Raw genomic sequence first — 13,689 nt, forward strand, 5'->3', positions numbered from 1 at the left:
CGCCTGTAGTCCCAGCTACTCAGGAGGCTGAGGCAGGAGAATGGCGTAAACCTGGGAGGCGGAGCTTGCAGTGAGCTGAGATTCGGCCACTGCACTCCAGCCTGGGCGACAGAGCTAGACTCCGTCTCAAAAAGAAAAAAGAAAAAAAAGAAATTTGGTTAGGTAGCCTGGTTTTAATCCCAGCTATGCTCAGTTCTGGATGAGTTAATGAGTTAATGTGGACCCAGGCAGGTCACTAACTCCCTTGAACTCTCTGGGCTTCCTCATCTAAATTCACTCATAGGACCAAATTCATTCACTCATTCAACAAATTTAACACATATTCACTGAGTATCTACTATAAGCCTTGCCCTAAGAGTATGGCATTGAGTAAGATGGAGATCTCCTTGCCCCCCATGGAATATGGAAAAAGAAGAAGGAAAGAGTGTGATTTCAGAGAAAGAGAACTACTCTCCTGGAAATAAGACAATGTACCGTAATGGAGAATGCCTCCATGAGGCCTCTCTGCTGAGGGGATGTTTCAAATAGAGGGAGAGCAAGAATATGGGCACTGAGATGGCAACCAAGCTAAGCTCTTAGCAGTTCTTGATCCAAGGCTCTCCTTATCTCAAATACATTCAGTGATTCCTTGCCTACAATATTAGGTTAAAACTGGTTTGATGTGTTGGAGGCCTTCTGCAACCTGGCCCTCATTTACTCTCCTAACTTTATATAAAAGGATCCCAGCTTAAGTGTAAGTAGAATTCGATATGTCTAGGCATGTCTGGCAACAGGGGAGCACACCCTGTCACGAGTCTGTTTGCATGAGGAGTGAAAAACCTCCAAGAAGAAAGCTCATCTTGCTTAAAGGAAGGGCCTGCCCTGTGAGCCTGACAGAGTAATAGATCCTTATCCCTCCATAGCTCCAGAGAGAGAGGCAGTTCTGTCACTCAAATACCTGGCCCAGATCCACACCTATCCAAGTCCTGGAGATGGGGGCAGGGAGCCCTGGAACCCAGGCAGCCCTGCTTGGGACCTTTGTGTAGGAGTAGCCTAGAAAGGAGACAGGCTTCTCCCTGACTTTGCCATTGTCCCTTAGCAACTTGCATTCCTTCAGAGCCACAAAGCAGAAGTGCCCTCCCAGAGGCATTTGGAATGGTCAGGACTTAAGGTGGCTCCAAATAAGCACTGAGGGCTAGAGTCAAGGAAACCAGAGTTACTCTCTGTGTGTCACGCAATATGGTCCCCAGAGTGGTCAGGATCTCAGTAGGAAACACGGTACTTGCAAATGAGAGGACTGAGGGAAATTTAAAGAATGGCTCTTTCATGGGGATTTGAGTGGGGTTAAGGAAAACCAGTAAGAGATGGGTGCAGTTCTTGAGGGCTAGGTATCAGCAGGAAGCTGTTACCACCAGTAGGCCTGAAAGGGAAAAGGCAGAAGTGGTTACTGCAACCAACCACTGGGCAAGAGCTGGAGCCATAGGCCACAAGACAGAAGCTATCGGCCTGGGTAACGATCGCAGCCACCAGCAGGCTGCCACCCAGCATGGAGGGAGCCACCTTCCTGCGGCTTGCAAATGCCCAGCAGTGGACAAACCCAACCAGAAGCCAAATGGCAAGGCCTTGGAAGGCTAAGCTGTCCCTTGAGGTCAACCTCCTGAACACAGAGCAGGATGGAGAAGAGTGAAGAGTACACATAGAATATTCAGTACACTCCATCTCTTAATGCCTACAGGCTGGGGAGGATTAAGGAAACTAAGTTATACTAATTTCCCCTACTCTTCCCCTCATAAGCACTCTCTTAGGAACAGAAATGAATAATCCTGTGCTCCCATTCAGAACACAGGACTCAGAGTCAAAGACTTGAGTTAAAATCACAATAGCAAAGACTTGGAATCAACCCAAATGTCCATCTGTGACAGACTGGATTAAGAAAATGTGGCACATATACACCATGGAATACTATGCAGCCATAAAAAAGGATGAGTTTGCGTCCTTTGTAGGGACATGGATGCAGCTGGAAACCATCATTCTTAGCAAACTATCACAAGAAGAGAAAACCAAACACCGCATGTTCTCACTCATAGGTGGAAATGAACAATGAGATCACTTGGACTCGGGAAGGGGAAATCACACACTGGGGCCTATCATGGGGAGGGGGGAGGAGGGAGGGATTGTATTGGGGAGTTATACATGATATAAACGTCATGCACATGTATCCTAGAACTTAAAGTATAATAAAAAAAAAAAAAAGAAAAGAAAAAAAAAAAAAAGAACATTAAAAAAAAAAAAAAAATCCCAGCTCTGTCACTATAGCAGTTTCCTAGGCTGCTGTCATAAGTTACCACAAACTGCCGGGCGCGGTGGCTCAAGCCTGTAATCCCAGCACTTTGGGAGGCCGAGACGGGCGGATCACGAGGTCAGGAGATCGAGACCATCCTGGCTAACACGGTGAAACCCCGTCTCTACTAAAAATACAAAAACTAGCCGGGTGAGGTGGCGGGCGCCTGTAGTCCCAGCTACTCGGAGGCTGAGGCAGGAGAATGGCGTAAACCCGGGAGGCGGAGCTTGCAGTGAGCTGAGATCGGCCACTGCAGTCCAGTCCGGGCGACAGAGCGAGACTCCGCCTCAAAAAAAAAAAAAAAAAAAAAAAAAAAGTTACCACAAACTGAGTGGCATAAAATAAGAGAAATTTATTCTTGCCCAGTTCTAGAGGCTAGAGGCCCCAAAATCAAAACATATGTTAAAGGTACTGTGAACAATTGGTGCATAAATAAACTGTTCAATGGAACAGACTAAAAATCTAGAAAATAAGACCAACTATATACTGAAATTTAGTATATGACCAAGATCGTTTTTGTTTGTTTTTTGCCAGGAGGTATTCTCCTCTAATCAAGATAGTTTTTTAATCAGTGGAGATAACATCTATTTTTCATTAAATGATATTGGGACAATAGGGTAGCCTTCTGAGATAAAATAAAATATTCATACCTAACACCACACAGAAAAACAAATTTCTGAAAGATCAAACACTTAAATACTAAAAATGAAATCATAAAAGTACTACAATAAACCATGGAATAATTTTTATATTATTATAGTTGGGAGAGGCAGGCCTTTCTAAGAATGATACCCATATCAGAAGTCATTTTAAAACTGTTGGCCGGGCGTGGTGGCTCAAGCCTGTAATCCCAGCACTTTGGGAGGCCGAGACGGGCGGATCACGAGGTCAGGAGATCGAGACCATCCTGGCTAACACTGTGAAACCCCGTCTCTACTAAAAAATACAAAAAACTAGCCGGGCGATGTGGCGGGCGCCTGTAGTCCCAGCTACTAGGGAGGCTGAGGCAGGAGAATGGCATGAACCCGGGAGGCGGAGCTTGCAGTGAGCTGAGATCCGGCCACTGTACTCCAGCCCCGGCGACAGAGTGAGACTCCGTCTCAAAAAAAAAAAAAAAAAAAAAAAAAAGCTGTTTAATACTTTTAGTTACATAAATATAGAATGATTTCCCATGGAAACATAAGCACCATAAACAGAGTCAACAGATACATAAAAGCTAGGAGAATATATTTGCCAATTATACCACAGATGAAGAGCTAATTTCCTAAGTATTTAAACAACTCTTACAAATAAAGAAGAAGAAGATTAACCCATAGAAAAATGGACAAAGTATAAAAAGAGTCCACAAAAAGGAAACTGTATATGGTTCTTAAAATATAAAAGCATGTGCCACTTCACTTTTAATAAGAGAAATGCGGATTAAAACTACAGCAAAGTACTATTTTTTTAACCTACAGAGGTAAAAAAAAAAAAAATGCTGCAAAAATCAGCAATGTTTGCTAACACACAATCTTGCCCACTCTCACACCCTGCTGGCATGTTCTCACAACCTCCAAGGACAGCAACTGACAATATCTATCAAAATTTTAACTAGACATACTCTGTGACCCAGCAATCACACTTCTGAGATGTATTTTACAGATATATTCTCACAAATGCTAAATATCCATTTAAGCAAGGATATTCTTTGCAGCATTATTCACTATGGCAGGTTGGAAATTATCTAAATGTGGATGTTCATACAATGGAATACTATCACTCAAAAGAAGTGGGGGAGCGGGGTAGAATTAGGCACCTCTATTTGTCCTAATATGGGACTATCTCTAAGACATGTAAAGGTAAACTTGAAGCCAAGTGTGAGGAGGGGGAGCTGGAGGAAACTCTCTGCTGCTAGCTGCCCCTATTCATGCCACAGCACCCACATCCCCAGGCACAGTGTCTGCTAAGGAGGCTAAAGTTTCAGGTCACTTGCAGAGGCCCCTGCCAAGGCCCTGGGAGGGGACCCAGCAGTGTGTTCACATGGTCCTGTGCTTTTGTAGAATTTGCAAAAGATATTTTAATCACAGTTGTTCAAGATGACAGTGTCTTTCTCTTCCAACTTCCGCTCTGTCACACATCACCTTGTGTCAAGTGACACTGGAGCAGCCACAGGCTTTTCTGGGACCTAGCTGTAGGGAAGGTAGGTTAGAGACACATTCACTGTGGGTTCAGTGGGATGTGTTCACATGGTTTGCAGTAACTTCCATGCATACTTATTGTTTGCCATCCTGTGCTGAAAAGCCTCTCAGATATATTCCTGTTGTCCACTGTGCCACCTCACCTGGGATGGCCACACAAAGGTAGAGGTCACAAAAACTGCATGTCGGGAAGTTTATTAATTTTTTTTTAAATACCATGTTATTTTTCTGGAATTTAGGGTATTTTTGGTACTTATCAGTTTTTTTTTTTAATTTGTAACTTGGTTTGATTTTTTTTTCTTTTTTTTTGAGACGAAGTCTTGCTCTTGTCCCCCAGGCTGGAGTGCGATGGCACAATCTCGGCTCACTGCAACCTCCACCTCCTGGGTTCAAGTGATTCTCCTGCCTCAGCCTCTCGAGTAGCTGGGATTACAGGCACCTGCCACCACGCCTGGCTAATTTTTGCATTTTTAGTAGAGACGGGGTTTCACCATGTTGGCCAGGTTGGTCTCAAACTCCTGACCTCAGGTGATCCACCCACCTCAGCCTCCCAAAGTGCTGGGATTACAGGTGTGAGCTACTGTGCCCAGCCGATTTTTCTATTTTTTATATGAAAAATTAAAAAGCAAAATGGAGAATACCATGTTAACCTTTGTCTTTAATTTAAAAAAAAAAAAAAGACCTGACACAGTGACTCATGCACGTAATCGAGCACTTTGGGAGGCCAAGGTGGGACCTGGGCAACATAGCAAGACCTCATCTCTATAAAACAAAGAGAGAGAGAGAGAAGAGGAGGAGGAGAAGGAGAACAACAACAGCTACTACTACTGTCAGGAGTGTCCTTCCGATTGTTTTAGATCACTGGAGTCCAGGTTAGAGGACAGGTAACCTGATACTACCGTGTTTGCCCCCTCAAAAGGGAAACTTTTGTTGGTAGAAAACTCATGTTCAGTACTTTATAGTGGCCTTTTGTCTCCCCTACAGAGTCCTCAAAGTCAGTTTCTCATATATACCTTAGTGGCTGGCTTCTCATCTCTCTTCAATTATATTAAAATGGACAGATTTTCTCTAGTGTTTCACTACTGGCAAATAATCCTATCATGAACATTTATGTACATACAGTGTTTCACGCTAGTGCCAGGTGTTTCTGTAGGACAGATTCCTAGAAGCAGAATAATTGCATTAAAGGCTGTGCACACTTAGATTGTTCTCCAGCATTGTGGTTCACCCATACCATGGTAAATTATGTGGCCAATAAAAATCATGAAGTAGAGGATAGAGCAATTCCTAAAGGAGGGGGGTGGTGAGGAGCACAAGGGCACAGGCTGCAAAACAAGATATATGGCATGCCTTTAAGATGAGAGTGAGTAGGGAGTACAAGAGGAGGCTTCCACTTCCTGCTTCAGAGTCCTTTATTTTTTCCAGAATTTTAAAAATAAGCAGATACTACCATTATAATTTTTTAATATTAACAGAAAGAAGGTACACCTGTTGTTACACAACTATATCAATACTTACAGGGGAAATTCTTCTTCTGTCATCAGAAATGTTCTAACTTTACATGAAGAGACTGGTCCCACCTCTCTCTGGGACTTGCTTCTGAAACAAACATTATCCCCGGGACTTTAGAATTACTGTTTATCTTGGCTTGAGCTGGCAAAGAGAGTCTGCCCCTGACATCACACCAGATACGGTGATTTCTGCCTTGCCTCAGTGCTGGCATATTTCCAGCCCTTCTTAAAACAAGTCTTGAGGCAGGTTCAGGAGGATCTACTCCTTGGCTGCCCAAGGACACCAGAGGACCCTGGTGGTTCCCACACTTACCCATATTTACTACGATGAGGCACTGCTGTGCTTTAGGTGATTCATGAAGAGAAAAACAGGAGCAACAAGGTTTCAGAGCTCGAAGAGTGTTGGGCTGGGCTTCCAAGCTGTGTAAGGGACATTTTGGGGGAGTATCTGCAGGAGGCTGGAAGTCTGAAGGCGGGTCAGTGAGCACAGTGGATGAAGGGCACATGCCTAGGAGCCACTGATGGCAGGATGAGGGCAAAAGCTGGTCCCGTGGAGGCTGAGGGGTCTCAGGCCATTAGTAGTCAAGCAGAGAAGGACAGGGAGTGGGAGTTCTGCGGGGTCTCGAGCAAGGGTATGACTAATCAAAGCCACTCTGAAGCTAACCGCCCCCCACTTCTCTCAGCCAGTCAATCATTAAGTCCTGTGAGTTGATTGTTTCTCCCTTCCTCCTTGTACTAAGAAGTGTCCACCATGTGCCAAGCCATTCTAGGTGCTGGTGATATATCAATGAGTATGTGCCCTGCTGTCACAGAGTCTATGTCTAAAGTTGAAAAAAGCAATTGCATAATTATGTTTTGTGATTATATTGTAATGAAGTAAAAGCAATGCTGTAAGTCCTGCAGTTTTTTAAAAAATCAGCTTTACTTACCTGAGTTTCCTAAACTTACCTCAGAAATCATCCTCCTCCTCCATTTTTTGTGTATATAGAATTTATTTCTAAAGTGGTTTTTGTTGTTGTTGTTGTTGTTGTTGAGACGGAGTCTCGCTCTGTCGCCCAGGCTGGAGTGTAGTGGCCGGATCTCAGCTCACTGCAAGCTCCGCCTCCCGGGTTTACGCCATTCTCCTGCCTCAGCCTCCCAAGTAGCTGGGACTGCAGGCGCCCGCCACCTCGCCCAGCTAGCTTTTTGCATTTTTTTTTAGAGACGGGATTTCACTGTGTTAGCCAGGATGGTCTCGATCTCCTGACCTCGTGATCCGCCCGTCTCGGCCTCCCAAAGTGCTGGGATTACAGGCTTGAGCCACCGCGCCCAGCCTCTAAAGTGGTTTTAAGTTTACAGGAAAGCTGAGTGGAAAGGAGACTTCCCATATGCCTCTAGTGCCCACATGTGCACAGCCTCCCCCACTATCAACATCCTACACCAATGTGATACTTTTGTTAGAATAGATGAACCAACGTTGACACAACATTAACAACCAAAGTCCACAGCTTACATTACAGGCCTCTTTTTTTTTTTTTTAACATAACAATGTGTTACCACTGAGACTGGCAGGTATAGGCAGGAGGGAGCCTACAGAGTTTCTCAGAGGGAAGTGGCACACTTGGATTAGTATTCTCTGCACAACCAGTTCGCTCATTTCTCCTTGTCTGACCCAAGAATGTGTCTTTATCTTCTGAGTTTCATTTGGTTCAGATGCTACAGACACCTCCCTGGCCCAGGCTACTGAAATGACTTTCAAACTGATCTAGCAGCCACCAGACCATTCGCCTCCCTCACCCCTATTCCGCTCTGTATCCAGAGCCCTAGTTAATTGAAGAGCATCACTTGCTCTGTGACATGAGCTTACTCAAACTTTTTCAGTAACTCCCCACCAGTGGTTTCCCGTGTAATTATCCATAGAGCCCATTTGGTGATGGCAGTTGAATATAGTGGTTAAAAACATAGGCTCTGATATCAGTAGCCCAAAGACTACTACATCCTAGCCCTGGAAATCCCAATTTCCTCACCTTTAAAAAGTGGTAGAGGGGGCCGGGCATGGTGGCTCACGCTTGTAATCCCAGCACTTTGGGAGGCCAAGCCAGGCAGATCACGAGGTCAAGAGACTGAGACCATCCTGGCCAACAAGGTGAAACTCTGTCTGTACTAAAAATACCAAAATTAGCTGAGTGTGGTGGTTCATGCCTGTAGTCCCAGCTACTCAGGAGGCTGAGGCAGGAGAATCACTTGAACCCGGGAGGTGGAGGTTGCAGTGAGCTGAGATTGCACCACTACACTCCAGCCTGGGCAACAGAGCAAGATTCCATCTTAAAAAAATAAATAAAGCAGTAGTGGGGAGGCCAAGGCAGGAAGATATTACTTGAGGTCCTGAATTCAAGACCAGCCTGGAAAACAAAGCAAAACTCACCTCTACCAAAAAAAAAAAAAAATTAGCTGGAGTGGTGTGTGCCTGCAATTCCAGATACTTTGAAGGCTGAGGCTGGAGGATCATTTGAGCCTAGGTGGTTGAGACTTCGGTGAGTCGTGATCATGCCAGTGCACTCCAGCCTGGACAACAGAACAAAAACCCAACTCTTTAAAAAAGAAGTGGTAGAAGGCCGGGCGCGGTGGCTCAAGCCTGTAATCCCAGCACTTTGGGAGGCCGAGATGGGCGGATCACGAGGTCAGGAGATGGAGACCATCCTGGCTAACACGGTGAAACCCCATCTCTACTAAAAATACAAAAAAACGAGCCGGGCGAGGTGGCGGGCGCCTGTAGTCCCAGCTACTCAGGAGGCTGAGGCAGAAGAATGGCGTAAACCCGGGAGGCGGAGCTTGCAGTGAGCTGAGATCTGGCCACTGCACTCCAGTCCGGACGACAGAGCGAGACTCCGCCTCAAAAAAAAAAAAAAAAAAAAAAGACGTGGTAGAGACTACGATGGAATAGAGATAGAATGTCCAGTCTAAATGGCACAGCAGTTACTCAGCTCCAGTGGCTTGTTGCCAAATCTCCCCACTGTTAAGGAAAAAACATTGTAAACTTGATGTTTATGTGAAATCTAATTTTGTTTTGCTGTAGCAGCTGTAGTAGAGTGCAACATATGACCACAAATTCCTCCCATCTCTATCTGCCCACCCTTTACAATGTGACATTGCTGCTCCCCCATCAGAGATTAATTCTGTTCCTCCTCCTCCCAATTCTAGCCGGGCCTTGTGACTTGTGTTGACCAATAAGATGCAGCGGGCGTAGCATTTGTAACACTGAGTTGAGACCTCAAAAAGTCTTGAAACTTTGGCTTTGACCCTCTTGGAATGCTCTGCTCTTCTGTAAAGAGGCCCAGGATAGCCGGAAGGAAGGAAATTGAGATACTGGCAGAAAGAAGTCACATGGGCAGACAGAAGCAAATTCTTCTCAGCCATTCCAGCCGCCCCAGCTGAGGCTTCACACTTGGGAATGAGGCTGTCTAGGACCAACTAGCTAAACTGCCAACTGAATGCAACCACATGAGTGTGCCCAGGTGAGACCAGGAGGAGAATCATCAGGTTAACCCATAGAATTGTGAGGAAAAGTAAATCATTGTGGTTTTAAGCCACTAAGTTGGGGTGATTTGTTACATAGCCATAGATAACAGACAGAATGAGCCACGGATAACAGACAGAAATGATCAATGCATCTTTCCAACCAACTCCAGTCACCAGTTAGTGATCTCTTAGGTGTGAACTGCTTGAGGACAGGAATCATATCTTGTTGATCTTGGTATCCTGAGTGCCTACCATTGCCTGATAATTAACACATAGTAAATCCTTTGTGAACAAATAAATGGAGCTATAAGACAATCTCCTATCACAGCTGCAACAGCCTTGAGGATAGGGCTTTATCGTATGTGCCTTTCTAATCCCAATAGGCACTAACATTTTCTCCTACAGTTTCTATAATCCTGTGTTAGGGTTCTCCAAAGAAACAGAACCAATAGGAGAAACAGAGAGAGAGAGAGAGATTGATTATGGGAATTGGCTCATGTGATTATGGAGGTCAGGAAGCCCCACAATCTGCTGACTGCAAGCTAGAGAACAAGGGAAGTCAGTAGTGTAATTCAGTCCAAGTTTGAAAGTCATTTCAGTAGCCTGGGGAAGGGCGGTATCTGTAGCATCTGAATCAAATGAACCTCAAAAGATACGGACACATTCATGGGTCAGACAAGGAGAAGTGAGAAAACACTAATTTACGTGTGCCCTTCCCTCAAGAACCTGCAGCTCTGATGTTCGAGGGTAAAAGAAGATGGATGACTGGGCTCAAATAGAGAGAATTTGCCCTTCCTCTACTTTTTTGTTCTATTCAAGTCCTCAAGGTATTGGGTGATGTGGACCCACATTGATGAGGGAAGATCTTCATTTAGTCTACCAATTCAAATGCTAATCGCTTCCAGAAACACTCTCACAGACATACCCAGAAATACTATTTTACCAGCTCTCTGGGCATCACTTAGCCCAGTCAAATTGACACATAAAATTAACCATCACAAATCCTTATTAAAAAGAAGAGCGTGTTCCGTGATGAAGTAGTGCAGATAGAATAACAAAATGGAGTGGCTAATGAACAATGGAGCCAAAAAGAATTGTGACATTTTGCTACATCTTGGGAGAACAAGAGAATTGTTTGCCTTGACCTAATACAACCTCAAAGAAACAATAGGGAGTCTTGATGGAGGCAGAAAATGAAGTGGAGCCAAATCCACCCCAAATTGGGAAACCCCAAACCAGGCAGGACTATGAGCAGTAGCCAATGGGTGCTAAGTTAGGAAGTGTCTGAATTTTGAGAATGGAGAAAATAATACAAACACAACACAAAATAAAATTGAGGCTGGGCACAGCAGTTCATGCCTGTAATCCCAGAACTTTAGGAGGCCAAGGTGGGCTGATCGCCTGAGGTCAGGAGTTCAAGACCAGCCTGGCCAACATGGTGAAACCCCGTCTCTACTAAAAATGCCAAAAAATATTAGCCAGGCATGGTGGCATGCACCTGTAGTCCCAGCTACTAGGGAGGCTGAGGCAGGAGAATCACTTGAACCCGGGAGGCAGAGGTTGCAGTGAGCTGAGATTGTGCCACTGCACTCCAGCTTGGGCAACAGAGTGAGACTCTGTGTCAAAAAAAAAAAATTGAAATTTACCTACTCTGTCTTGGAAAAATCTTTCATGCTAGGGACTGGGGGTTGACAAAGTACCAAGGCTGATGGAGCCCTTGGGCATCTATCTTCCTCTGCCCTTTGCCATCATGGATAAAGAAGACTTCACTCGAAGGCTGAGCAGCATCTTTCAAAAAAAAAAAAAAGAATGCAATAGGGAAAGGGAGTGCGTGGGGGCTAAAAACCAGCCTCATTCTACGAACACTCAGCCCATATTCCTCTCCCTGACTCTAACTTTTGCAGAGAGGGCTGGGGGTGGGACATGCATGTCCTATATTCTATCAGGCCACCCTGAGTGGGAGGGGTCCCCTTCTGCAGGCTCCTCTGCAGGCTGTTCTTTTGAACATAAACTCCTAAGTGTTAGAATTGGAAGGGATCTTAGACACTGTTTGGATCAATCCAACCCCATTCATTTTACTACTTAAGAAGTAAACAGTGTCCAACTGGGAGCATGAATCCCAGAACCTTTGGTTAAAAGTCTGAAGTTCGATCTCTGGCCTGTCTGGCTGCCTCATTTGAAGACCGCTCTGGATGTTTACTTTTCATCTGATTTCACCCATGTGATAAGGAATTGGCTGCAGTGTTGTGGAAAAGATCCCCGGACCTGGAGTTAGGAAATAGACCTTCAAATCCTAGTTCTATCTCTGGCAAGCTGTGAAACTCCAGACATTACTTACGACCTCCGTGCCTCAGTTTCCTGACCTGTGAGATGGTAATAATAACGGGACAGACTTTTCAGGATTGTTGGGAGATGATTAAATAAGATGAGCTATGTATGTAAAGGGCTTGTCAAGCCTCCTGGAGCAGATAATACTCCTTAACGTGTTTTCTTTCTTTGTTGTTTTGTTTTTGTTTTTTTGAGGTGGAGTCTCTCTTTGTCATCCAGGCTGGAGTGCAGTGGCATGATCTCAGCTCACTGCAACCTCCGCCTCCCGGGTTCAAGTGATTCTCCTGCCTCAGCCTCCCGAGTAGCTGGGATTACAGGTGCCTGCCACCATGCCCAGCTAATTTTTGTATTTTAGTGGAGATGGGGTTTCACCATGTTGGTCAGGCTGGCCTCAAACTCCTGACCTCAAGTGATCCACCCACCTCGGCCTCCCAAAGTGCTGAGATTACAGGCGTGAGCCCCAACGCCCGGCCTCCTTAGCGTGTTTTCTTCTTTTGCTGCTGTTGCTGCTGCTATTTTTAATCAATTGCTCTGAGCCTTGGTTTAGGAATGCAGCAAATGTAGAATTAAAACATGTAAAGTGGGTGGGCCATAGTGGCTCACACCTGTAATCGCAGCACTTTGAAGGTGAGGTGGGTGAATCACTTGAGCTTACGGGTTTGAGACCAGCCTAGGCAACATGGCAAAACACTGTCTCTACAAAAAACACAAAAATAATCCGGGCGTGGTGGTGCACACCTGAAGTCCCAGCTACTTGGAGGCTGAGGTGGAAGGATTGCTAGAGCCTGGGAGGCCAAGGCTGCAGTGAGCAATGATCATGCCACTGCACTCCAGCCTGGGCAACAGAGTAAGACCCTATTTAAGAAAAAAACATTTCTTTAATTTAAATTTCAACACTTTTTAAGACTCATGGTTAAGTATTTTGTAGAATGTCCCCCAATCTGGGATTGTCTGGTGTTTTCTCATGAATAGACTAAGGTTGTCGATATTGGCAGGCGTAGCACAAAGGTGATGTGCCCTTCTCGTTGCGGTATATGGGGGCACATGATGTCAACATGATTTATTGCTGGTGATCTTCATCTTGACCATTCGGTTCAGGTGGTGTTTGTGAGGTTTCTCTACTGCAAAGTTACTCTTTTTCTCTCTCCATAGTCTGTAAGAAGCAGGTCCCCAAGTCCAGAGCACATTCAAGGCAACAGGAAATCAGCTGCACCTCCTGGAGAAAGGGAAATCAAAGAATCTGTGATAGTGTGTGAAAACCACTCAGGTATTCGTGTATTTGGGGGCAGATACTTGAAGGTTTTGCAAATGTTCTGTTTTTCCTTAAAGTTTTATCTTCTGCTTTTAGTATTCATCAATGGATCTTGCCTGTAGCAATTATTATTGTGATGATCTAATCGTGATTTTTTATTTTCCTTATTCCTTATACATTTATAATTAGAATTCTTTTGCAAGTAAGATTTATCCCTTCTCTCTCATTTAGTTATTTATTTAATACTTATTTACATCAATATGGATTCATAAAGGTTATTTTACTCTTGGAGTTATAATCCAATATTATTATCTATTACCATTGCTCAAACTGTTCCAGCTTTGGCCATTGGGAGCTCTTTCAAGTTGGCTCCTGTGTCCTTTTGATATGCCCCTTACCGCTCTTTTTTTTTTTTTTTTTTTTTTAGCACTTCTTTATTTTCTGGCACTACAAGTTGTTCCAGGATCATCTTATGTGTTCCTGTCCCAGCTCAAGAATTAACCATTTTTCCAAGGAACCCTGGTTCATTTATTGGAGAATGTTATTTAGAAACCAAGGTCTGGATGCTGAGTTTTCTTGTTGCTAATGGGGTATCACTTCTTT

The sequence above is a fragment of the Trachypithecus francoisi genome, unplaced genomic scaffold (assembly GCF_009764315.1).
Source record: "Trachypithecus francoisi isolate TF-2019V2 unplaced genomic scaffold, Tfra_2.0 Lachesis_group3, whole genome shotgun sequence".
NCBI lineage: Eukaryota > Metazoa > Chordata > Mammalia > Primates > Cercopithecidae > Trachypithecus > Trachypithecus francoisi.